The 25,603-nt window shown below is 34.4% G+C and overlaps 1 pseudogene; it reads left to right on the plus strand.

The window, feature by feature from the left end:
* Positions 1-18,654: 18,654 nt before the first annotated feature.
* On the plus strand, positions 18,655-19,553 carry LOC114078020 (annotated as a pseudogene).
* The last annotated feature ends 6,050 nt before the right edge of the window (positions 19,554-25,603 follow it).

A 25,603-nucleotide genomic window follows, 5' to 3' on the forward strand; every position in this document is an offset into this window, starting at 1 on the left:
TATACACATTTTTGGCGTACGTGACATGCAAATATCTCTCACGCACCTCAATTACGTGTAGTCACGGGGTGTGCCACGTAAGTCGAAAGATGTACAAAATTACAAAAAAGAAAAATGATTTCAGGGGTTATAGGTCATTAGTTCTGTTAAGGTATGTATCTGAGATTTTGATCAAAGTCTAGGGATAATTCTGTCTTATCCCAAATAACAATAATAGTATGCTTTCTTGCCACTAAGTTCAAGTTCTTTTAAATATTTTTTCAACTTGCACATATGAATTTAGGTTTAGCCCTAAGTCACTATGGATAAGGAAAGATCTAAAGATTTTCGTTCTCTTCATTAGCATGCACAAGCAGAAATCATAATGAACTATGGTAGCAACAAATAATATATAATAACTAGTCTTTTGATAGGATTGGCTGTTCAAATATCCAAGCTTATGTAAACGTATAATTTACCACTTACCATAGATCTTATATTACTTTTTGAGGATATTGGAAAATAAATGTATAGACAGTTAAACAAAAATGTTTACCCACCATAATAGAAAATCACCATCTGTTTCTTACCATTCTTATAATGTCTGCCTTTACTAAATTGTCTCAGAGTATGCATGTTGAATGTATTGCATTATTTTATTATCTTAACAAATTTGTCAAAATGATTTGGCATGTCATAGGTGTCATGAAATTTTAAAAATTCTTTCTAATTAGGTAAAAATTACCAGGAACAAGGTTAGATACCAACTAAATATAGTTTGTGAAATAAACAAATAAGAGAAGATATTTTAAGTTGAGAGTAAACTGACTTATGAAACCTCATCATATTTGACCGTCTAGGTGGAAGTATATTCATCCCAAAAGGAGTCTTTCCTAATAGTTACAAAAATATTGAACATAAATAGCTTGGAGGGGTTTTAAGATTTTTTCTAAATTGGATCAAGAAAGAATTATTATTTTTGCGTGCTTTAACCCATATTTGTTTGAGGAAAAATGGATAATATAAGACATTTTTTGAATTTTTGATGCATGTTCCATGGAAATCATGCAACTGCTCTTACCTCAATTGTAACTTGTACCAGAATCTTTGTCATAATCTGAGACTACCCCCTATTTGTAACACTTTGAATTAGAAGTCATCCCAAGCTAACTAATGGTATGGTATGTTAATAAGATTTATATAAATGAAAACTAAATATAAATAATGTGAGAGTTAACTCTTTTTCGAGTAAAAACTCCTCTTTGGTTTAATTCATATTCAACTTTCTCTAGCTAAATTAGATTTTCATTTCTATTTGTTCAATACGAGCATGACATGTGTTAAGAATTAAAGAAAAGTTCACGAATTGGTGAATTCATGTTTTCATATCCCTAAAGACAGGAGATCATATATTGAATAATATATAATGTCTCAATTATACTACCTCCGTTTCAAAAAAGAATGATTCTTTTTTCCTTTTTAGCCTGTTTTAAAAAGAATGATTTTTTTTCTTTTTTGGTAACATTTTAATTTAAGCTTTCCACTTGACATGTTTAAGATCACAAGATTAGAGGGTAATTTTGTACATTTGACATAACTTTAATTTGGGACCACAAAATTCAAAAGTCTTCTTTATTTTCTTAAACTCCGTGCCAATTCAAAACAGGATATTCTTTGTGAAACGGATGGAGTAAAACATAATACTCAAAAAGGGAGTTCATCTGAATATAACATAAAGTTGAGAACTACCAATTGTCTATTTGTCTGAGAGCCTCTACTATGATGATTTGCTGGGAAACTTTATTGAGCTGAATAACATTAAATGATACAATAAGCAAGCAAATTGGAATGCAATTGATAAGTGGTACAAATGAAATTAGTAAATATATGATCGCGCCCTATCTAAAAGAGTGAACTATGGGAGATACTATTGATTGAAATATAAACAAATGAGATAAACATGGAGTTTGATGTATAATCCCTATAAAACAGAGTCCAATATACCAGGTTGATTTGATCTAATGTGATGTGGTACCGGTAAACTGAAAGCATATGCTTGCTAGAGTCTAAATAAGCCTACAGTGACACATACGTACAGGGCTTAGGTATATTGACCTTAGTCCAACTCGGTATTAGGTATTACTATGTACTCAACATATATAAAACTAATGTATTTATGAATCGAGAGACTTGTGAGTATAGATAATCTATGATATGGCTAGAATAAAATGCATAAAAATGTATTAGGACTGATATTTTAAAAGGATTACAGAAGGTTGGACCTAAATTCTAAATATTGAATCATAAAATTACTAAGCCTAACAATATACATATACTATCTAAAAATAGTGTTAAGAGTATACTTCATCCAAAATCACCCTGATGGTCTTCTTAACTAATAACGTTGAAATCCACAAACTCTGATCTCTAATATTCAATGAAAGATAATATATCTAAAAGCATCTTAAAATATGTGGGACTGATAAATTGAGTATAAAATTAAACATGACAATTTATGTATTATGAAGGAAATATGCAATTCAAAATAACATAATCTAAAGAAACACGAAACATCAATATTTTGAGGGTTTATGAAAACATACTTTTAGTAAATACATCAAATCATATGCAAAAGCATGTATGCATGAGAATAGACTGAAAAAAAGGACATCATGTTTTCATAAAATTCGAGATACTCATAGTAGTGAAATACTTAAGAACTAAGTTGAGTTTGGAATTTAATGGGTGAAATGATATCCGTTGATGAAATCTCATATACGTGAAATAAACACAGTTGATGAAATTTCTGAACGGAAGGTTGAAGGTGAAGAACCCCAGTTTCTTGATTTAAAGAACTTAGAACATACTGAATTTAATTGTCAGAGTGTTAGGCCTGAATGGGAAGATTAGGCTATAAAATAGAATTAACATAGTTAATTAGGGCAAAAGGTTAAGAATACCACTCTTGGAACTTAAGAAAAGCTGAAAAATTAATTAAAATGACTTTTTAATGAATCTTATCACCTAAATCGGTGATCTACAAATCTTACCACCAAAATATTCAGAAAATCATTGAAAATGGGGGCTTCAGATTGCTAAGATGAATAGTTTTTGAAGGTTATGGGATCAATTTGGTAGTAAGCTGAACTACTTGTTGATTTGCTAAATTGACAGGCGTCATCACCAAAACAATCATAACTTTCTATTCCAACTCCAACTGATGTAAACTTAGGAGGGTTTAAAAGAAGATTCATGTACCTTTTTGTAAGCGATCTGTGTTATCAAAACCAGACATTACTGATTCTAATAAATTGTTCCGAAACACGAAGTAACTGAAATTTATAAAACTAGTAAGAGAGATGAACAAAAATTCAACTAAAATCTGTAAGAACGTACCAGAATTTGAAAAAATCTTTTAAATCGGAAGAAGATCAAGTCCACTGAACTCACAGTGTCCCCTTAAGGAAATTATTCCCCTCTAGTATCCGAGGTTTGATTTGGAATAACTTCCCAGGGTAAAATGATCTTAATCAGCAGAGTGTAAATACCAAAAACTCTACTGTCAGCGAATCAATCCACAGCAGGAAAGTGCACGAAGAAAAATGTGTGCAGAAGAAGAAGAAGAAGATCAAAAAATTCGTTAGGAAATATTCTGAAGAATGAGTGGTATTTATAGGCAAGAAGAATATGTTCTGAAAGGTTGCAACCTTTTCAGAATTCACACGACCATTAATGAAAGTTTGGAACCTTTCAAATGGTACTGACTGTTCCTGAAAGTTGCAACCTTTCAGAACAGTCATGTAGGAAAATTTAAATAAAACGAGAAAGTTCAAATAAAACGGGTTGCGCGCGGATCCGGATCGGGTCGGGTTAGTCAACCAAAAAGTTGAAATATTTCGGGTTCAACTTCTGTTATCAACTAATTAATTGAAAACATTTTTTGACCTCGATCATTTGCCAAAGCCGAATCCGAGACGAGCGAGCGACGATGACGACGGCGCGAGGGGGGTCCCTCTTTCCAATCCTTTTAACAATTAATATGAGTGTTTCTGTATTTAAACTCTCATATTTTTCTTTCCATCACCGATGAGGTACAAATGCCTTTTCATTAAAGCATAAGAGGACTTTTCAAGTTGCCAACTCTTCAAGTTCTCAACTTTTCAAATTCCTCTCCTTCCCTCTATTTTCCATCAATTCTTGCTACATACCCAACAATCCCCACATTGATGGGGAATGATTATAACATAGGAATGTACGGACAATTGTGTACTTTACAACCAAGGATTAGTTGCATCTGGATAAGTAGGTTTCCCTTTGGACTTTCCGTGGTGAACATATGTCGGATATACTCGGTCAATCGGTAGATGTGATATCTTTGAACCGTCGGGCTTTTGTGTATACCTAGACAACCATATGTCACACAATTAACCCTTTTCTATTTATGGTTCTTACACTTGTGTTCGTTTAGCCATGAACATCTCCTGGTTTCATGAGTGTATAGAGAATAGGCTTTTGAGACAAAATTCTCTTTGAATCGGCTTCCACTTCACACTCACAAATGTGATTTCTAACTGTGTCATCTCGTAGATACACTATTTGGTCAAATCTACCAAACTTAGCAAATCATTTAAAACTTTAAGATTTATTACCTCATTAACAAGCCTTAAAGTCTTAACCTTCTTCCTGAACATTGTCTTCATCATGAGAATGGATTGAGTTAATTGACAATGTCGAACCGTCAGCCACAACTTTGTTTTTCTCCTTGAATCTAGCTCTTGGGATCTCCAATCTGCTAGATAGAGTTACCGTCATGCTGATTTGTCCTAAGCCGTAAACCCATTCCCTTAGATGATCTTTCAATTGCCTCTCCCACTAGGCCTTTCGTTAGTGGATATGACACATTATCGCTTGACTTTACGTAGTCAATTGTGATAATTCCACTAGAGAGCAGTTGTCTTGCGGTGTTATGTCTCCGTCGTATATGACGAGACTTCCCGTTGTACATAATGCTCCCTGCCCTACCTATTGCTGCTTGACTATCGCAATGTATGCAAATTGGTCCAACAGGTTTGGGCAAGAACGGAATATCCTCTAGGAAATTCCAGAGCCATTCAACTTCTTCACCAGCCTTATCCAAAGAAATGAATTCAGATTCCATTGTGGAGCGAGCAATAGATGTCTGTTTGGAAGATTCCCAAGAGACTACTCCTCCACCAAGTATGAACACATAACCACTCGTGGATTTTACATCATTTCACCGGTGATCCAATTTGCATCACTATATCCTTCAATCGCAGCAAGATATTTATTATAATGCAAAGCATAATCTTGTGTATATTTTAGATAACCCAACTCACGTTTCATTGCCATCAGTGAGTTTGATTCGGATTACTAGTGTACCGTCTCAGTTTACTAATAGCACATGCTATATCTGGTCGCGTGCAATTCATAATATGCATCAAACTTCCTAACACTCTGGCATATTCCAATTGAGAGTCACTTTGACCTTCATTCTTTTTAAATGTACAACTTAAATCAATTGGAGTTTTGACAACATTGAAATTCAAGTACTTGAACTTATCCAATACTTTTTCAATATAATGAGATTGAGATAATGCTAGTCCCTGGGGAGTTTTGATAATCCTGACCCCTAAGATCAAATCAGCAACTCCTAAGTCTTTCATATCGAACTTGCTGGACAACATGCGCTTAGTAGCATTTATACCGTCAATTTCTTTACTCATTATTAACATGTCATCAACATACAAACAAACAATGACTTCATGATTCATAACATTTTTAATGTAAACACATTTATCACATTCGTTAATCTTGAATCCATTTGTCAACATTGTTTGGTCAAATTTAGCATGCCATTGTTTGGGTGCTTGCTTTAGTCCATGAAGCGACTTCACAAGTCTGCACACTTTCTTTTCTTTACCAGGACCTATAAACCCTTCAGGTTGTTCCATGTAAATTTCTTCCTCCAACTCTCCATTTAAGAAGGCTGTCTTTACATCCATTTGGTGGATTTTAAGATCATGCACTGCTGCTAGTGCTATTAACATCCTAATTGATGTTATCCTTGTTACTGGAGAGTATGTGTCAAAGTAGTCCAGACCTTCCTTTTGTCTGTACCCTTTGACTACCAGTCTAGCCGTATATTTATCAATAGTCCCATCAGGTTTCATTTTCCTTTTAAAGATCCACTTTGATCCTAAAGGTTTATTTCCTGGAGGAAGATCAGCCAATTCCCAAGTGTGATTGCTTAAAATTGATTCAATCTCACTGTTGACTGATTCTTTCCAATAAGTTGACTCAGGCGAAGACATAGCTGCTTTAAATGTTTGAGGATCATTTTCAAGCAATAGTGCTATGAAATCTGGTCCGAAAGAAGCAGATTTTCATTGCCGAGTACTACGCCTAGGTTCCTCACTAGTTAGAATATTTTCCATTGATTCTTCTCGTGGTCGTTTAGGTCTTTCACTTATTGACTCACTTTCAGCTTTATACGGATAAATGTTTTCAAAAAACTCTGCATTATCTGATTCAATTATCGTTTTAACATGAATCTCAGGATTATCAGATTTGTAAACCAAAAACCGACAGGCTTTACTGTTCACAACATACCCAATAAAGACACAATCTACTAGTTTGGGTCCAATTTTAATCCTCTTCGGTAAAGGAACCTCTATCTTTGGCTAAACACCCCCACACTTTGAAATATTTCAAGTTGAGTTTTCTTACGTTCCACAACTCATATGGAATTGATTGTGTTTTTCGATGGGGAACTCTATTGAGTATTTTATTAGCTGTAAGGATGGCTTCCCCCCAAAGGTTTCATGGTGAACCAGAATTGATCATTAAGGCATTCATCATTTCCTTTAATGTTCTATTTTTTCGTTCTGCCAAACCATTTGACTGTGGTGTATAAGGTGCAGTAGTTTGATGAATAATACCATATTCCAAAAAAAAAAACTATGCAAAAGGGGATTCATATTCTCCACCCCTATCACTCTGAATCATTTTTATCTTTAGATTCAATTGGTTCTCCACTTCATTTTTGTATTGCTTAAATGCATCAATTGCTTCATCCTTACTATTAAGCAAATATACATAACAAAATCGAGTGCAGTCATCAATAAAAGTTATAAAATACTGTTTCCCACTACGAGATGGTGTTGACTTAATATCGCATATATCTGTGTGAATTAAGTCTAAAGTTTTAGAATTTCTTTCAACAGACTTGTAAGGATGTTTAACAAACTTACTATCCACACAAATTTCGCATTTCGTCTTATCGCATTTAAAATCAGGCAATACTTCTAGATCAACCAATTTTCGCAAGGCTTTATAATTTACATGTCCCAAAAGGGCATGCCTTAAATCACTTAACTCCAATAAGTAAATAGAAGCAGAATTTTTATTAATAGTGTCAACAACCATTACACTTAGTTTGAAAAGACCCTCATTGAGGTAGCCCTTTCCTATGAACATTTCATTCTTACTTATTATTACTTTATCACTAACTAGGACACACTTAAACACGTTCTTAACGAGTAGTGCAGCAGAAACTAAATTCTTCCTAATAGTAGGGACATGCAGAACATTGTTCAAAGTCAACACCTTGCCGGATGTCATTTTCAACATTACTTTCCCAGTTCGTGCAATCCTTGTTGTTGCTGTGTTTCCCATGAATAAATCTTTATTGTACTCAGCAGGAGTGTACGTTGCAAAAGCTTCTTTCTTAGAGCAAATATGTCTGTGGCACCTGAGTCGAGAAACCACTCCTTGGGATTTTTAACTAAGTTACACTCCGATATCATTGCACACAAGTCATTTGCATCTTCCATCTTCTCCAAGATGTTTGCTTGACTTTTGCCTTTGCCTTTGTTTTTGTCCTTTCTTGGAGCATGACAATCAGAAGACCTATGACCAGCCTTGCCACAATTGTAAAAGTTGAATTTGAATTTCTTCTTGGCATGTTCTGACTTCTGCCCGTTGGACTTCTTTCTATTTTTGTCTTTGGTAAGAACTTGTTCAACTATATTAACTCCAATGATTGGTGAACTCTTATGCGACTTCTTTTCAGCGTTTTTGTTATCTTCCTCAATCTTGAGCCGAATCACAAGATCTTCAAGCTTTATTTCTTTACACTTGTGCTTTAGATAATTCTTGAAATCGTTCCACGAAGGAGGCAACTTCTCGATCATTGCAGCCACTTGAAAAGCTTCATTTACTACCATATCTTCAGCAATCAGATCATGGAGAATTTCCTGCACTTGTGATCCAACAGTTTTACTATCTACCATTTTATAGTCTAAAAACTTTGCGACCATAAACTTTTTCAAGCATGCATCTTCTGTCTTATATTTCTTCTCAAGTGCATCCCATAACTCTTTTGAAGTTGTTATTGCACTATAGTCATTATATAAGTCATCCTCTAAAACATTCAAAATGTAGCCTTTACATAGGAAGTCTGCCTGTTTCCATGCTTCAATAATCATGAATTTTTCTCTGTCTGGCATATCATCGGCAGGAACTGAAGTATCTTCACTTGTAAATTTTTGCAGACCAAGAGTGGTAAGCCAGAAAAATACTCGTTGCTGCTATCCTTTGAAATTCACACCTGTGAATTTACCCGGTTTCTCTGCTTGTGGTACAAGAGTTCGGGTTGGTGCAGTAACAGCCACTGTAACACCATTGTTTGCCATTTCTGATAAACAAAAATTGATACAATCTAAGTAAGCAATATACTATGATTGCAGAATTAAAGGAGTATAAAATCACGAAGATTTTTGTCTCCACCAGAAACACAGATATAAAAAAAATAATTTCCTTAAGATTGTAAGCGATCTGTGTTATCAAAACCAGAAATTACTGATTCTAATAAATTATCCAGAAACACGAAGTAACTGAAATTTATAAAACCAGTAAGAGAGATGAACAAAAATTTAACTAAAATCTGTAAGAATGTACTAGAATTTGAAAAAATCTTTTAAATCGGAAGAAGATCAAGTCCGCTGAACTCACATTGTTCCCTTAAGGAAATTATTCCCCTCTAGTATCCGAGGTTTGATTTGGAATACAACCTCCCAGTGTAAAATGATCTTAATCAGTAGCGTGTAGATACCAAGAACTCTACTGTCAGCGAATCAATCCACAACAGGAAAGTACACGAAGAAAAATGTGTGCAGAAGAAGAAGAAGAAGATCAGAAAATTCGTTAGGAAATATTCTGAAGAATGAGTGGTATTTATAGGCAAGAAGAATATGTTCTGAAAGGTTGCAACCCTTTCAGAATTCACACGACCATTAATGAAAGTTTGCAAACTTTCAAATGGTACTGTCTGTTCCTGAAAGTTGCAACCTTTCAGAATAGTCATGGCGGAAAATTTAACTAAAATGGGAAAGTTCAAATAAAACGGGTCGCGCGCGAATCCAAGTTGGGTCGGGTTAGTCAACAAAAAAGTTGAAACATTTCGGTTTCAACTTTTGTTATCAACTAATTAATTGAAAATATTTGTTGGCCTCGATCATTTGCCAAATCCGAAGCTGAAGCCAAAGCCGAAGCCGAGACGAGCGAGCAACGACGACGACGGCGCGAGGGGGGGTCCCTCTTTCCGACCCTTTTAACAATTAATAGGAGTGTTTCTGTATTTAAACTCTCCTATTTTTCTTTCCATCACCGATGAGGTACAAATGCCTTTTCATTAAAGCATAAGAGGACTTTTCAAGTTCTCAACTTTTTAAATTCCCCTCCTTTCCTTCATTTCCCATCAATTCTTGCTACATACCCAACAATCCCCCACATTGATGGGGAATGGTTATAACATAGGAATGCACGGACAATTGTGTACTTTAGAGGCAAGGATTAATTGCATCTGGATAAGTAGCTTTCCCCTTGGACTTTCCGTAGTGAACAAATGTCGGGTAAACTCGGTCAATCGGTAGATGTGATATCTTTGAACCGTCGAGCTTTGGTGTATACCTAGACAACCATATGTCAGACAATTAACCCTTTACTGTTTATGGTTCTTACGGTTGTGTTCGTTTCAGCCATGAACACCTCCTGGTTTCATGAGTGTATAGAGAATAGGCTTTTGACACAAAATTCTCTTTGAAGCGGCTTCCACTTCACACTCACAAATGTGATTTCTAACCATGTCATATCGTAGATACACTATTTGGTCAAATCTACCAAACTTAGCAAATCATTAAAAACTTTAAGATTTATTACCTCATTAACAAGCCTTAACGTCTTAACCTTGTTCCTGAACATTGTGTTCATCATGAGAATGGATTGAGTTAATTGACAATGTCGAACCGTCAGCCACAACTTTGTTTTTCTCCTTGAATCTAGCTCTTGGGATCTCCAATCTGCTAGATAGAGTTACCGTCATGCTGACTTTTCCTAAGCCGTAAACCCATTCCCTTAGATGATCTTTCAACTTCCTCTCTCACTAGGCCTTTCGTTAGTGGATCTGACACATTACCGCTTGACTTTACGTAGTCAATTGTGACAATTCCACTAGAGAGCAGTTGTCTTACGGTGTTATGTCTCCGTCGTATATGACAAGACTTCCCGTTGTACATAACGCTCCTTGCCCTACCTATTGCTGTTTGACTATCGCAATGTATGCAAATTGGTCCAACAGGTTTGGGCCAGAATGTAATATCCTCTAAGAAATTCCGGAGCCATTCAGCTTCTTCACCAACCTTATCCAAAGCAATGAATTCAAATTCCATTGTGGAGCGAGCAATACATGTCTGTTTGGACGATTCCCAAGAGACTGCTCCTCCACCAAGTATGAACATATAACCATTCGTGGATTTTACATCATTTGACCCAGTGATCCAATTTGCATCACTATATCCTTCAACCGCAGCAGGATATTTATACTATTGAAGTTTCCTGGTTGTATTTGATCTCTTCTTCCATTCCTTTATAATGCAAAGCATAATGTTGTGTATATTTTACATAACCCAACACACGTTTCATTGCTATCTAGTGAGTTTGATTCGGATTACTAGTGTACCGACTCAGTTTACTAATAGCACATGCTATATATGGTCGCGTGCAATTCATAATATACATCAAACTTCCCAACACTCTGGCATATTCCAATTGAGAGTCACTTTGACCTTCATTCTTTTTTAAATGTAAAACTTAAATCAATTGGAGTTTTGACAACATTGAAATTCAAGTACTTGAACTTATCCAATAATTTTTTAAAATAATGAGATTGAGATAATGCTAGTCCCTGGGGAGTTTTTGAAATCCTGACCCTAAGATAAAATCAGCAACTCCTAAGTCTTTCATATCAAACTTGCTGGACAACATACACTTAATAGCATTTATACCATCAATTTCTTTAATTATTATTAACATGTCATCAACATACAAACAGACAATGACTTCATGATTCATAACATTTTTAATGTAAACACATTTATCACATTCGTTAATCTTGAATCCATTTGCCAACATTGTTTGGTCAAATTTAGTATGCCATTGTTTGGGTGCTTGCTTTAGTCCATAAAGTGACTTCACAAGTCTGCACACTTTCTTTTCTTTACCAGGAATTATAAACCCTTCAGATTGTTCCATGTAAATTTCTTCCTCCAACTCTCTATTTAAGATGGCTGTCTTTACATCCATTTGGTGGATTTTAAGATCATTCACTGCTGCTAGTGCTATTAACATCCTAATTGATATTATCCTTGTTACTGGAGAGTATGTGTCAAAGTAGTCCAGACCTTCCTTTTGTCTGTACCCTTTGACTACCAGTCTAGCCTTATATTTGTAAATAGTCCCATCAGGTTTCATTTCCCTTTTGAAGATCCACTTTGATCCTAAAGGTTTATATCCTGGAGGAAGATAAGCCAATTCCCAAGTGTGATTGCTTAAAATTGATTCAATCTCACTGTTGACTGCTTCTTTCAAATAAGTTGAGTCAGGCGAAGACATAGCTGCTTTAAATGTTTGAGGCTCATTTTCAAGCAATAGTGCTACGAAATCTGGTCTGAAAGAAGCAGATTTTCGTTGCCGAGTACTAAGCCTAGGTTCCTCACTAGTTAGAATATTTTCCATTGATTCTTCTCGTGGTCGTTTAGGTCTTTCACTTATTGACTCACTTCTAGTTTTATACGGATAAATGTTTTCAAAGAACTCTGCATTATCTGATTCAATTATCGTATTAACATGAATCTCAGGATTATCAGATTTGTAAACCAAAAATCGACAGGCTTTACTAGTTCACAACATATCCAATAAAGACACAATCTACTGTTTTGGGTCCAATTTTAATCCTCTTCGATAAGGAACCTCTATCTTGGCTAAACACCCCCATACTTTGAAATATTTCAAGTTGGGTTTTCTTTCTTTCCACAACTCATATGGAATTGATTGTGTTTTTCGATGGGGTACTCTATTGAGTATTTAATTAGCTGTAAGGATGGCTTCCCGCCAAAGGTTTTGCGGTGAACCAGAATTTATCATTAAGGCATTCATCATTTCCTTTAATGTTCTATTCTTCCGTTCTGCCAAACCATTTGACTGTGGTGTATAAGGTGCAGTAGTTTGATGAATAATACCATATTTCAAACATATCTCTGCAAAAGGAGATTCATATTCTCCACGCCTATCACTCTGAATCATTTTTATCTTTAGATTCAATTGGTTCTCCACTTCATTTTTGTATTGCTTAAATGCATCAATTGCTTCATCCTTACTATTAAGCAAATATACATAACAAAATCGAGTGCAGTCATCAATAAAAGTTATAAAATACTGTTTCCCACCACGAGATGGTGTTGACTTCATATCGCATATATCTGTGTGAATTAAGTCTAAAGTTTTAGAATTTCTTTCAACAGACTTGTAAGGATGTTTAACAAACTTACTTTCCACACAAATTTTGCATTTCGACTTATCACATTTAAATTAGGCAATACTTCTAGATTAACTAATTTTCGCAAGGCTTTGTAATTTACATGTCCCAAATGGGCATGCCATAAATCACTTAACTCCCTTAAGCAAATAGAAGAAGAATTTTTATTAATAGTGTCAACAACCATTACATTTAGTTTGAAAAGACCCTCATTGAGGTAGCCCTTTCCTATGAACATTTCATTCTTACTTACTACAACTTTATCACTAACTAGGACACATTTAAACCCGTTCTTAACGAGTAGTGCAACAGAAACTAAATTCTTCCTAATAGTAGGGACATGCAGAACATTGTTCAATGTCAACACCTTGCCGGATATCATTTTCAACATTACTTTCCCAGTTCGTGCAATCCTTATTGTTGCTGTGTTTCCCATGAATAAATCTTCATTGTACTCAGCAGGAGTGTATGTAGCAAAAGTTTCTTTCGCAGAGCAAATATGTCTGTGGCACCTGAGGCGAGAAACCACTCCTTGGGATTTCCAACTAAGTTACACTCCGATATCATTGCATACAAGTCATCTGCTTCTTCCATCTTCTCCACGATGTTTGCTTGAGTTTTGCCTTTGCCTTTGTTTTTTTCCTTCTTGGAGCATGACAATCAGAAGACTTATGACCAGCCTTGCCAGAATTGTAACAGTTGCCTTTGAATTTCTTCTTCGCCTGTTCTGACTTCTGCCCGTTGAACTTCTTTCTATTTTTGTCTTTGGTAGGTACTGTTCAACAATATTAACTCCAATGATTGTTGAACTCTTACGCGACTTCTTTTAAGCGTTTTTGTTATCTTCCTCAATCTTGAGCCGAATCACAAGATCTTCAAGCTTCAGTTCTTTACGCTTGTACTTTAGATAATTCTTGAAATCGTTCCACGAAGGAGGCAACTTCTGGATCATTGCAGCCACTTGAAAAGCTTCATTTACTACCATATCTTCAGCAATCAGATCATGGAGAATAAATTGAAGTTTCTGCACTTGTGATCCAACAGTTTTACTATCTACCATTTTATAGTCTATAAACTTTGCGACCATAAACTTTTTCAAGCATGCATCTTCTGTCTTATATTTCTTCTCAAGTGCATACCACAACTCTTTTGAAGTTGTTATTGCACTATCGACATTATATAAATCATCCTCTAAAGCTCTCAAAATGTAGCCTTTACATAGGAAGTCTGCCTGTTTCCATGCTTCAATAATCATGAAATTTTCTCTGTCTGGCATATTATCTGCAGGAACTGGAGTATCTTCACTTGTAAATTTTTGCAGACCAAGAGTGGTAAGCCAGAAAAATACTCGTTGCTGCCATCCTTTGAAATTCACACCTGTGAATTTACCCGGTTTCTCTGCTTGTGGTACAAGAGTTCGGGTTGGTGCAGCAACAACCACTGTAACACCATTGTTTGCCATTTCTGATAAACAAAAATTGATACAATCTAAGTAAGCAATATACTATGACTGCAGACTTAAAGGAGTATAAAATCACGAAGATTTTGTCTCCACCAGAAACACAGATTAAAAAATAATAATTTCCTTAAGATTGCAAGCGATCTGTGTTATCAAAACCAGAAATCACTGATTCTAATAAATTGTTCAGAAACACGAAGTAACTGAAATTTATAAAACCAGTAAGAGAGATGAACAGAAATATAACTAAAATCTGTAAGAACGTACCAGAATTTGAAAAAATCTTTTAAATCGGAAAAAGATCAAGTCCACTGAACTCACTGTGTCCCCTTAAAGAAATTATTCCCCTCTAGTATCCGAGGTTTGATTTGGAATATAACCTCCCAGGGTAAAATGATCTTAATCAGCAGAGTGTAGATACCAAAAACTCTACTATCAGCAAATCAATCCAAAATAGGAAAGTACACGAACAAAAATGTGTGCAGAAGAAGAAGAAGAAGATCAGAAAATTCGTTAGGAAATATTATGAAGATTGAGTAGTATTTATAGGCAACAATATGTTCTGAAAGGTTGCAACCCTTTTCAGAATTCACACGACCATTAATGAAAGTTTTCAACCTTTCAAATGGTACTGAGTGTTCCTGAAAGTTGCAACCTTTCAGAACAGTCATGGCTGGAAATTCAAATAAAATGGGAAAGTTCAAAATAAAATGGATCGCGCGCGGATCCGAGTCGTGTCGGGCTAGTCAACCAAAAAGTTGAAATATTTCGGTTTCAACTTCTTTTATCAACTAATTAAGTGAAAACATTTTTTGGCCTCGATCATTTGCCAAAGATGAAGCCGAAGCCGAGACGAGACGAGCGAGCGACGACGACGACGGCGTGAGGGGGGTCCCTCTTTCCAATCCTTTTAACAATTAATAGGAGTGTTTCTTTATTTAAACTCTCCTATTTTTCTTTCCATCACCGATGAGGGACAAACGCCTTTTCATTAAAGCATAAGAGGACTTTTCAAGTTCCCAACTCTTCAAGTTCTCAACTTTTCAAATTCCTCTCCTTCCCTCTATTTCCCATCAATTCTTGCTACATACCCAACAATCCCCCACATTTGGGGAATGGCTATAACATAGGAATGCACGTACAATTGTGTACTTTACAGGCAAGGATTAATTGCATCTGGATAAGTAGGTTTCCCCTTGGACTTTCCGTAGTGAACATATGTCGGATATACTCGGTCAATCAGTAGATGTGATATCTTTGTACCGTCAAACTTTGGTGTATACCTAGACAACCATATGTCACACAATTAACCCTTTATTGTTTATACTTCTTACTGTTGTGTTCGTTTCAGCCATGAACAGCTCCTGATTTCATGAGTGTATAGAGAATAGGCTTTTGAGACAAAATTCTCTTTGAAGCGGCTTCCACTTCACACTCACATAGGTGATTTCTAACCATGTCATCTCATAGATACACTATTTGGTCAAATCTACCAAACTTAGCAAATCATGAAAAACGTTAAGATTTATTACCTCATTAACAAGCCTTAAAGTCTTAACCTTGTTCCTGAACATTGTGTTAATCATGAGAATGGATTGAGTTAATTGACAATGTTGAACCGTCTGCCACAACTTTATTTTTCTCCTTGAATCTAGCTCTTGGGATCTCCAATCTTCTAGATAGAGTTACCGTCATACTGACTTGTCCTAAGCCGTAAACCCATTCCCTTAGATGATCTTTCAACTGCCTCTCTCACTAGGCCTTTCGTTAGTGGATCTGACACATTATCGCTTGACTTTACATAGTCAATTATGATAATTCCACTAGAGAGCAGTTGTCTTATGGTGTTATGTTTCCGTCGTATATGACGAGACTTCCCGTTGTACATAACGCTCCCTGCCCTACCTATTGCTGCTTGAATATCGCAATGTATGCAAATTGGTCCAACTGGTTTGGGCCAGAATGGAATATCCTCTAGGAAATTCCGGAGCCAATCAGCTTCTTCACCAGCCTTATCTAAAGCAATGAATTCAGATTCCATTGTGGAGCGAGCAATACATTTCTTTTTTGGACGATTCCCAAGAGACTGCTCCTCCACCAAGTATGAACACATAACACTCGTAGATTTTACATCATTTGACCCGGTGATCCAATTTGCATCACTATATCCTTCAATCACAGCAGGATATCTATTATAATGCAAAGCATAATGTTGTGTATATTTTAGATAATCCAACCCTTTTAACAATTAATAGGAGTTTTTCTGTATTTAAACTCTCCTATTTTTCTTTCCATCACCGATGAGGAACAAATGCCTTTTCATTAAAGAATAAAAGGACTTTTCAAGTTTCCAACTCTTCAAGTTCTCAACTTTTCAAATTCCTCTCCTTCCCTCTGTTTCCCATCAATTCTCGCTACATACCCAACACTTTAGAAGGTCATGAACCACTAAATCTTGATATGGTGGGAGATATAATTGTTTGAAATTGACCCATACATGAACACATACAAAATTTAACCAACATAAAAGATATAAACTTGACTTAGTGCTACCGGTCCGCTATGATCCTAAATCACAAATGATATATTTTATACACTTGGAAATGTACCTTTAAACTCATGATCTATTAAGACATCACCCTGCCCAAGATGATACACTTATCATGAACAATTTAGATCTTAAGCGCACAACTTTGCGAGCTGTTACCGTCATTGCAAGAAAACCAACTCATATTATAATTTGGATCATGAAATATCTTACAAAACCTAATTACAAGGTATTTCCAATCACGGAAATAAACTTGAGGATTGAACCATATGAACTAAATTACATTCTTTCTATTAAATGAGTTAAGTAATAACATAACTAAAATTGATAACTTCTTCCATTGAGGAACATTAATAATTATCTGATGAATAATAAAGACGCGTTGAACTACTTTCCTCCCCATTTTGAAAGAGTAGTAAATACACAAGCTTTGAGTTTCACCTTTGAACAAATTATGTCAAGGAAAAATAGTTTTAACATTTGCGCACATAGTAATTTCACAACAAATAATGTATTTCCTAAGAGCAAATATGTCATTTTCATAAAATATATTGGATTTTTGATAAATTACCAAAAAAAATATAATGCATGTTTGTTGTCTTTCGACAAGTATGAGTAATCACAGAACATAAATCTAGAAGTTTGTGATACATGGATGATTCATTTTATTAAAATAATTAGTGGTAGTCTCTTTTGAATTAAGATTCTGAACACTCAACCATAGTGGTTCTACCTAATTTATACTAGAGTCAACAAAATTTATGTTATCTAACAGGTTTTTTAGAATACATGATTCATTAAGGTGACTATCATAGAATGTGGAGTATAATCATGATATCAAATTATTTATTTATATATCAAATCATTCAAAATACTTGTATTTATTAGAATAATTTCTCTCTATGTTAACCAAATAAAGTTCATTCAAAAGAAAAAAAAGAAAGTGTTGCATCTTTTTACACTTCGGGATTACCGTAAAAAAGTATAGATAGTTTTGTTATTTTATGTTCTCACCATTTCTTGTACATGACATGTGAAGTTCTCTCAACAAGATTTCTATAAAGGTGCATTAATTTCAATTTACCATACAAGAGTTTTTTCATAAATGCTTTCGATGTCGTAGTTACTACTCTAGACTTTTCCTGAAATACTTCCAAAGTTATAATTACTGCTCAAGACTTTTTGTAAATGCTTTTAAAATTGTAATTACTTTCTTTTATTTTGGTTGTATAGAAATAAGACCAACTTCATTAGACCCTTGCTCGGTAAATATTTTTCATCGATAAATAGGTTGGTGGATTGGGTTGTCAAGTTATCTATCAAGTTGAGTTCTTGAGAACAACCTTCTCTTGACGTTACCATTTGGTTTGTTCTTTTATCCTTTTATGTAGTCTAAACTTTACTTGATTTTGAATATGGTTAAATCTCTATATAGATGAAAATGTGCAATTCTCAATAGGTTCTTGAAATACCCCCTTTGATTTAGTTATAGGTTTCAAGAATGAGCCTTTTTAATCCTCATATAAATTTTGCCTTTAGTTTATTTTTCTTTCTTTCTTGATTTTATCATAGAATTTTTATTCGTTACCTTACAACACAAAAGTTGAATCTTTGATTAGATCACACAATTGTCTTATTCATACTGTAACCTTGTTAGTCAATTTCTCTTTTTTTGTTTTCAATTGTATAATTAGGAATGCCTTTTTTTTTTATCTTAATCATTTCTAATTTAATTTGTGATATTTTCAGGGTATTTCACTTTAAACGCGAGTTGGTATGACTGATACAACTTTTCAAATCACCAAGGAGGAATTCAAACTTTTTCATAAGATTGACAGAAAACTTTATTATGTTTTAGTTATTGACCTCTTGTGTGGTCCTTTTGAATCAATGCAAACATTGGCATTGTGGATTTGGTTGGAGAGAACATATCGTTGCACGGATGTTATCAAAAAAATATTATCCTTACCTCATTTTTTAATTAAAATCAACTTGCTGATGAGGGTGAAACATGTCTCAAATATATTAGCATTGAAAACATTCAGTTCCTGTCCTCAACTTATGCAAGTGAGATTTTGCTAACTCAAAACCTCACTAAAAAGGAAATTATCGCTCTTATTTTTCCATCAACAAGTGGGATAAGAAAGATTTGTAAATGAGGTTTGTTTCATTGCATTGTTAGATATTATGGAGAAATCTTTGAAAACAAGTTTTGAACAAACTTTGACGGATAGAAACATGTCAATTGAAATATTTTCTCAATTAGGACATGGAGGTGACATGTCTTATTTTAAGGATGAACGGAGAGTATGTACCAGATGAAGAACGTACCATGTTTGTTACTTTCTCCGATCCAAGGGCTATCCTGTTGCTGAATGGGAAATCAGGGAATTCTTTAAATCATATTTTGGAGACTGCATTCTCATGAACAAGCTCTTTATGCTCGAATCATGTTTCTTGTGCCTGAAATTATTGAGTTTATTCTCAAAGATGATTCCAAAGCTAAATTTAATATCAACGGGAAGCATGTGTGGATGCGAAAGTTTGTTCCCAAAAGAAAACTATGGATTCCTCCTAAAAGTTTGCCTAAAACTATTAGTGTCTACCATTTTGACAATGGACTAAGAGTTATTTTGTTTAAGTTTGTAGTTTTTGCAGTCCAATTGAGGACCTAAATTCATATGCAATAAATGCTTTTATTATAAGAACGATATTACAAGTTTCGTTTCATTTGACTGTTTAAATATTTTTCTTCATTTTCTTGAGATTATTTTATATTCTTTAGATATTACAGGGGAAAAAATTATGAAAAGTTCCACCAAAAATTATGTTGGAATTGGCCTAAATAATATCTATCTTTGAGCCTCTAGTATATGTTCAGAAAATAAGTAACATAGAATTTACTATTTTATTGCATTTTTTTTAATAAGAAACTAAATAGAGTAAACAGGTAAATTTTTATTATATAACAATTATTTTTTATAAAATATAAATTAACTAGAAACAATTAAAAATAAAAAATTTATGCATATCTTCACATAAGAAATAAGATGTAGAATCTAAAGGTTGATTACAAAACTTGTAAAGTCATCTAGTTTAATCATAGGAAAAACATATTTTATGAATCTAACTGAAAATAATAATCAAATTACAACACTATAAAGTTTTTAGACTTATTTAAGACAATTTGTGTTATAACAGATGTAGAAGAAAGTTGACTGACTTCACTTAAATTTATTTGTAAGAGTCCAAACCTTGAGTCTTACTATTATTATGACATGCAAATAACATTTAATGTATTTTCCCTATAATTTCACTTGTTGGTATCGAACACAAATTGATTTACTTTCAGACTAATAATATATAATGTGTCTTTTATACACCACATATTTAGATATGGAGTTAGCTATGTTTTTTATTCACCCATCTTATTTTTAAAGCATAATCAATTTTAATTTGTAAATTAATTAAAACTGTATTAAGCAAATGGAGTTGTATTCTTTTTTTAATAGTTGTTTACATTGAACTAGCACCCTTTAGGAAGCTTGATGTTCTTTTAAGAAAGAACAAAATTCTATCTTCATTAACTGTCATACAAAATGTAAGCGTAAAATGTGTGATTTAGTCAAAGGACGAACATTCAATGATTGGACAACCACTATCTAACCGCTATCTATATGATAATAAAAAATTGGATGAGAAGTGGTAATAGTATCAAAACCTAGGATCTGAACTTTTTAATAACATAATGCCATACTCCAAACCTAGGAGGTGTGATAGGTATCCAGTGCCTCACCTGACCAAGTGAATGTTACGAATTAAAAATGGATGTGATGATACCTGTCTATTCCCACCAAAACAAGTCAGCCTCAACCCTACAAAAAGAAAGAAATGCGTAAGATAATAAATCAAAAACAAGACAAAGTCGAAAATCATATACACTTCATTATAACCCTCAAAATCTGATTATCATGTGTACAATCCACTAATGAAAATACATGATTCAGAAGATAAATACAAGATTTAAATGTCTTTTATCCTCAAGTTGAACAAAACATGAAAAAAGAAAAAGAGGGCCACCAGGATGATAAGAAGTTGCCTCTCAAGTTCATAACGAGACTCAAAAAAAGAAAAGAGAAGAAGAGTGATCACGCTAAACCGGGTTTGGTACCAATAAAAGTGTAGAAGAAAGGAGTGAGTACCAAAAACACAGTATCCAACAAGCAACCTAATAAACAAGCCATCTAACAAGAAATTATATTCCCTTAGACTTCAATTGAACTTCTTCAAACTACATCATTCACATAAATCAACTCAACCTAGAAATTCTACAATACACGGCTTATAAGGCCCATTATCTATAGTTCAAGCGTCACAATCAACAATCAAATGCATCAAGTCATTCTCAAAGTCAAGTTGTTCAGTTACACACAACAACTACATCAATCTCATGTAACTAGCAAGTCACATATAAGCATCAAATGCATCAATCCACAATAACCATTTCCCGTCAGCACAATCCCACTAGATGGAACCATTTCACATAGTACTTATATCAAATCACTAGTCAAAACCATTTAACATTGTCTTTATATCAAATCACTAGCTGGAATCATTTCTCATTGGCTATATAAACAGTTGTCGGAAATGACCTTGGCATCACAACACTCGCTGGCAAAGACCTCGGTATCATAAGTCATCACATGTCTCATTACGGCGATTACAACTAATTAGACAAGCAATATCATGCCACACGAAAGAGAGAACAATTCATACCATTCAAGTCCACAATCGTGCTTTCAAACATTTCATCAATTAATCAACAGGGGTCACAATGAGGTAATTCACATCATCATGCTCATCACATAGACTTTCCATTTCAACTCAATTTTTATTCATTTAGATGTATCAGGTGGACAATCAAACTATTTACCTTATCCCCATTACTATCAACACAAAGAAGCATTGAGTCTTAAATCCATAAATATTAGAATACAAGGTTTAGAATATCACTTGCCTTAAATACATAAATATTCACTCTAAGAATTGAGTCTTTCCATTTTGAATCACTTCCAAAGACACACAATCTATACAAAAGCAAGTATGCATAATAAATTTCTAGAAACAAAAATATCCATATCAAATCTCTTGAAAAGTGAACCAATCAAAACAAAACTCAATTCCGAAAGTAAGGTTTGAATATGAAATTTAATACTTGAAAATATTTGCTAAGGCTTTAGAGACTCGTTAGAGAAAATCATTTCAAAAAAGGACTTGAAATAGTTAAAAATCTCCATTTTAGCTAAGAACTTGAGTTCTTGAAAAACTCATCATTCATCAATCAAAATCTCATATTGAGATATTTAAATCGATAAATAATCAAAGGGAAATGAAGGTTTAGGATTATAAAAGATTACCCTAGTAATTAGAACAAGAAAACCTTTCCAAAATTGCCACCAAGGATTCCCAAAGCTCAAAACTGGAAAATGGATCGCTTAAACCCCAAAAATGGCAGGTCTAAACCTCTCTCGGATATCGTTAAAACAAGGGAACCCAACCAAAATCTCGAATATCACAAAAGCAAACGATATTCACTGATGCCGAGGTCACTTAAGCGAACAAGTACTTCTCTTAAATGGAGGTTGCTTTCGCAACAGGACCTTCGCTAAAATGAGGCCTACAACACTTGAAAACACAACCAACTCTCCAAACATTAAAAATACCTTCAGGATTCGTTTGGAATCCCGTGAACATAAATCACATATGAAAATCAATTATAATTGATATTTCAGACTCAATGGAACCATAAAAACATGAATTTGAGGTCTCTTAGACCAACATGCATGGAAAACGCAAGAAACTAACTCAACACATGAAAAGGCTAAAACAAGTTGGGAACCTCTTAAACAATTAACCAAGACCTCACCTATGCCTAAAATCATCTCCCGAAACTAATGAAACTCTCAGAATTCTGATCTAAGAATTTGAACCCCCAAATATTGATCAAAATCAACCCAAAGGCTAAAATTTCTCAATTTCACAACATCGGACCTCAAATCCTCAAAGAGACTCAAAATGTGAAATTAAGTACTCTCAAAACTCTGATTCTACATATCAAGACTGATGGAAAGAACTGAATTTCATTCAAACACTCTAAACTCCAAAAGATACCAAAAAGCACTTTCTTGACAACTTAGCTTTTCAAACACAAAACTTACCAAATTCTCAATTTTAACTCAAAGTTCAAAATCAACATTTCATAACTCAAATATAGAAGACTCGGGGTCAATCATAGGAGGTAAAAATGGTAAATTCACAAAACTTTCTAAAAGTGAACAATTGGATCATTATATTATCCACCACTAATATCCATGTTTGTCCTCAAACATAAAGTAAAAGAAAGTACCTTGAGCTTAAAAAAGAGTAGGATATGTGGCACACACATTAGATTGTGTAACCAAAGTTGCCTCATCGATTGAACACCGCTTCCATTGCACATTCAATGAAGTAATCTCTCTGGTTTTAAGCTTTCGAATATACCTATCCAATGTAGTTACTGGGTCCTTCTCAAAAGATAAAGTCTTGACCCAACTAAACTGAATCAAAGGAAAGTACATGGGACTCATCCGGCATGTACTTTCTAAGCATGGAAACGTGAAACACAACTCAAAAACTAGGTTGCAAGGACAACTTATAGGCCACCTCTCCAACACGACCTTAAATTCTGATAGGGTTCAATGAATATAGGGTTAATCATGCCCTACTTTTTGAACCACATCACTCCTTTCATGGGTGAAACTTAGAGACAAACATGATCACCCTCTATGAACATTAGGGCTTAAACTCTTTGATCCACATAACTATTCTATCAACTCTAGGATGTCAATAGCCACCTTGGATCATATGAACATGTTCCATAACATCTCTAAAAAAATATAAATCCAATTATTTCATTTCATCTGATACAAACCATCTAATCAAAGATCTACACTTTGTGTCATACAACACCTCAAAAGGGACCATCTAAATATTAGAATGATAATTATAACACCTCATATTCAAAAAGGGTAAAAATTGCATCTTTTGTAGGATCTTATGCTAGTACCGATGAAGCCACCCATAGACCATGGACTGACACATGGTCCATAGGTCGGCTAGTGGTTGGACGTTCCTAAATATTTCAAGTTCAAGTACTTTCCAATGGTTCAATAGTACAGTCTGTTGTCCATCGCACGAGTCGTAGGTAGGTCTCGTAGGTGAGTTCCAACCTTAGAGAAATTTTAGGGTCAAATATGAGACCCATGACTAGGCATGTACGACTCGTAGGTGGACCACAAAACATACATGGGTCTGTCATTGGGGGTCAAAAAATCATAGCCTCTGACCCTATCAACGCTCGACCAGGATGGCATGTAGGTGGACCCGTAGACTGTAGGTCCCTACCTTCAATGGGGTTGATATTTACTTTTTAAAAGGGTTGTTGGGTATTTTTCTAATTATTCTAGCCCAATACCATGTTATTTTGACCTTTATTAGGATCCCTATATACACATTATTATCCCCAAAGTTATCCAAATCAACTCATTCTCTCAAATTCTCAAAACAAGAACAAGTAAACCTCTAAAATATTTCTCTCAAGAGAAGGTTGAAGAAGCCTAGGGTTTCAATTCAAGTCTCAAATTCCTCAATGAAGTCAAGATTTTGGCATTAATGTATGATAGTCTTCATCTATGGATCTCTTTCCTCCATGGAGTTCCTATATTTCCCAATTTTGAAGTTAGAAATTCCTAATTGAAGTTAGGGTTTCTTCTTTGTCATGAATTCATTTTAATTTTGATTTATTTGATTGTTTTATGAAATATTATGCATGAATTGAGATAATTCCATGTTTTAAGATGAATCCCCATGAACCCTTGCTGGATCCTTGTTTTCTAGGTTTTGATAAATGAAAATGGGTTTTGTAACATGAAAGGTGAATCATGGAAATATGCATGTTTTTATAAAATTGATGAAATATGATATATATTGCTTTGAGACAAGCAGTGATTATCCATGAAGTACAATGATAAGACAAGTGAAGACTACCAATGTCTCATGAATATTAAGAAAAGTTAAGAATCATCAATATTCTGTAGGATGTATGCTTAGTAACGAGTGGATAAGTGGTGGTTACCCATGTCCTATAACCTATGTGCCACCATAGTTTGTCTAGATAGAGATAAACTAGTGGATCCATATATGCTAGAGGTTCATGGTTCCTACTTAGTAAGCGAGGGAACCTCTATAGCTCACATTGACAAAAATGTCGGTCAAAGGTAAATCTCTCGCACTAATGAATCAAGGTTATTTCAAGGAGTATCTCACGATGCTACCTTGCATTGACCATATTTTATGATTTATGTTTTCTAACTCTTTTATCTCATGTTTTAGCTTGGTCATTGAATATCATGAAAAGTTTCCTTTAGCATGAGTTTCATACTTTATCCATCTCTATCATACTTGGTACCTTTTGGTACTAACACATGCTCTTACCTACATTCTCCCAAATGTAGAGTGTGAAGCTTCAGATTCACATTTCATTGGCTAGGTATCTCTTAGTAGATGTTTGAATATTGGTGATTCCTCATGTACCGAGGAATAAACCTTTATTCCTTATTGTCTTTAAATTTTAGTTATGAACTTAATGTACGGGTTATGTCCCCATCACTACTTTGTTCTAGATATC

The sequence above is a fragment of the Solanum pennellii genome, chromosome 7 (genome assembly GCF_001406875.1).
Source record: "Solanum pennellii chromosome 7, SPENNV200".
NCBI lineage: Eukaryota > Viridiplantae > Streptophyta > Magnoliopsida > Solanales > Solanaceae > Solanum > Solanum pennellii.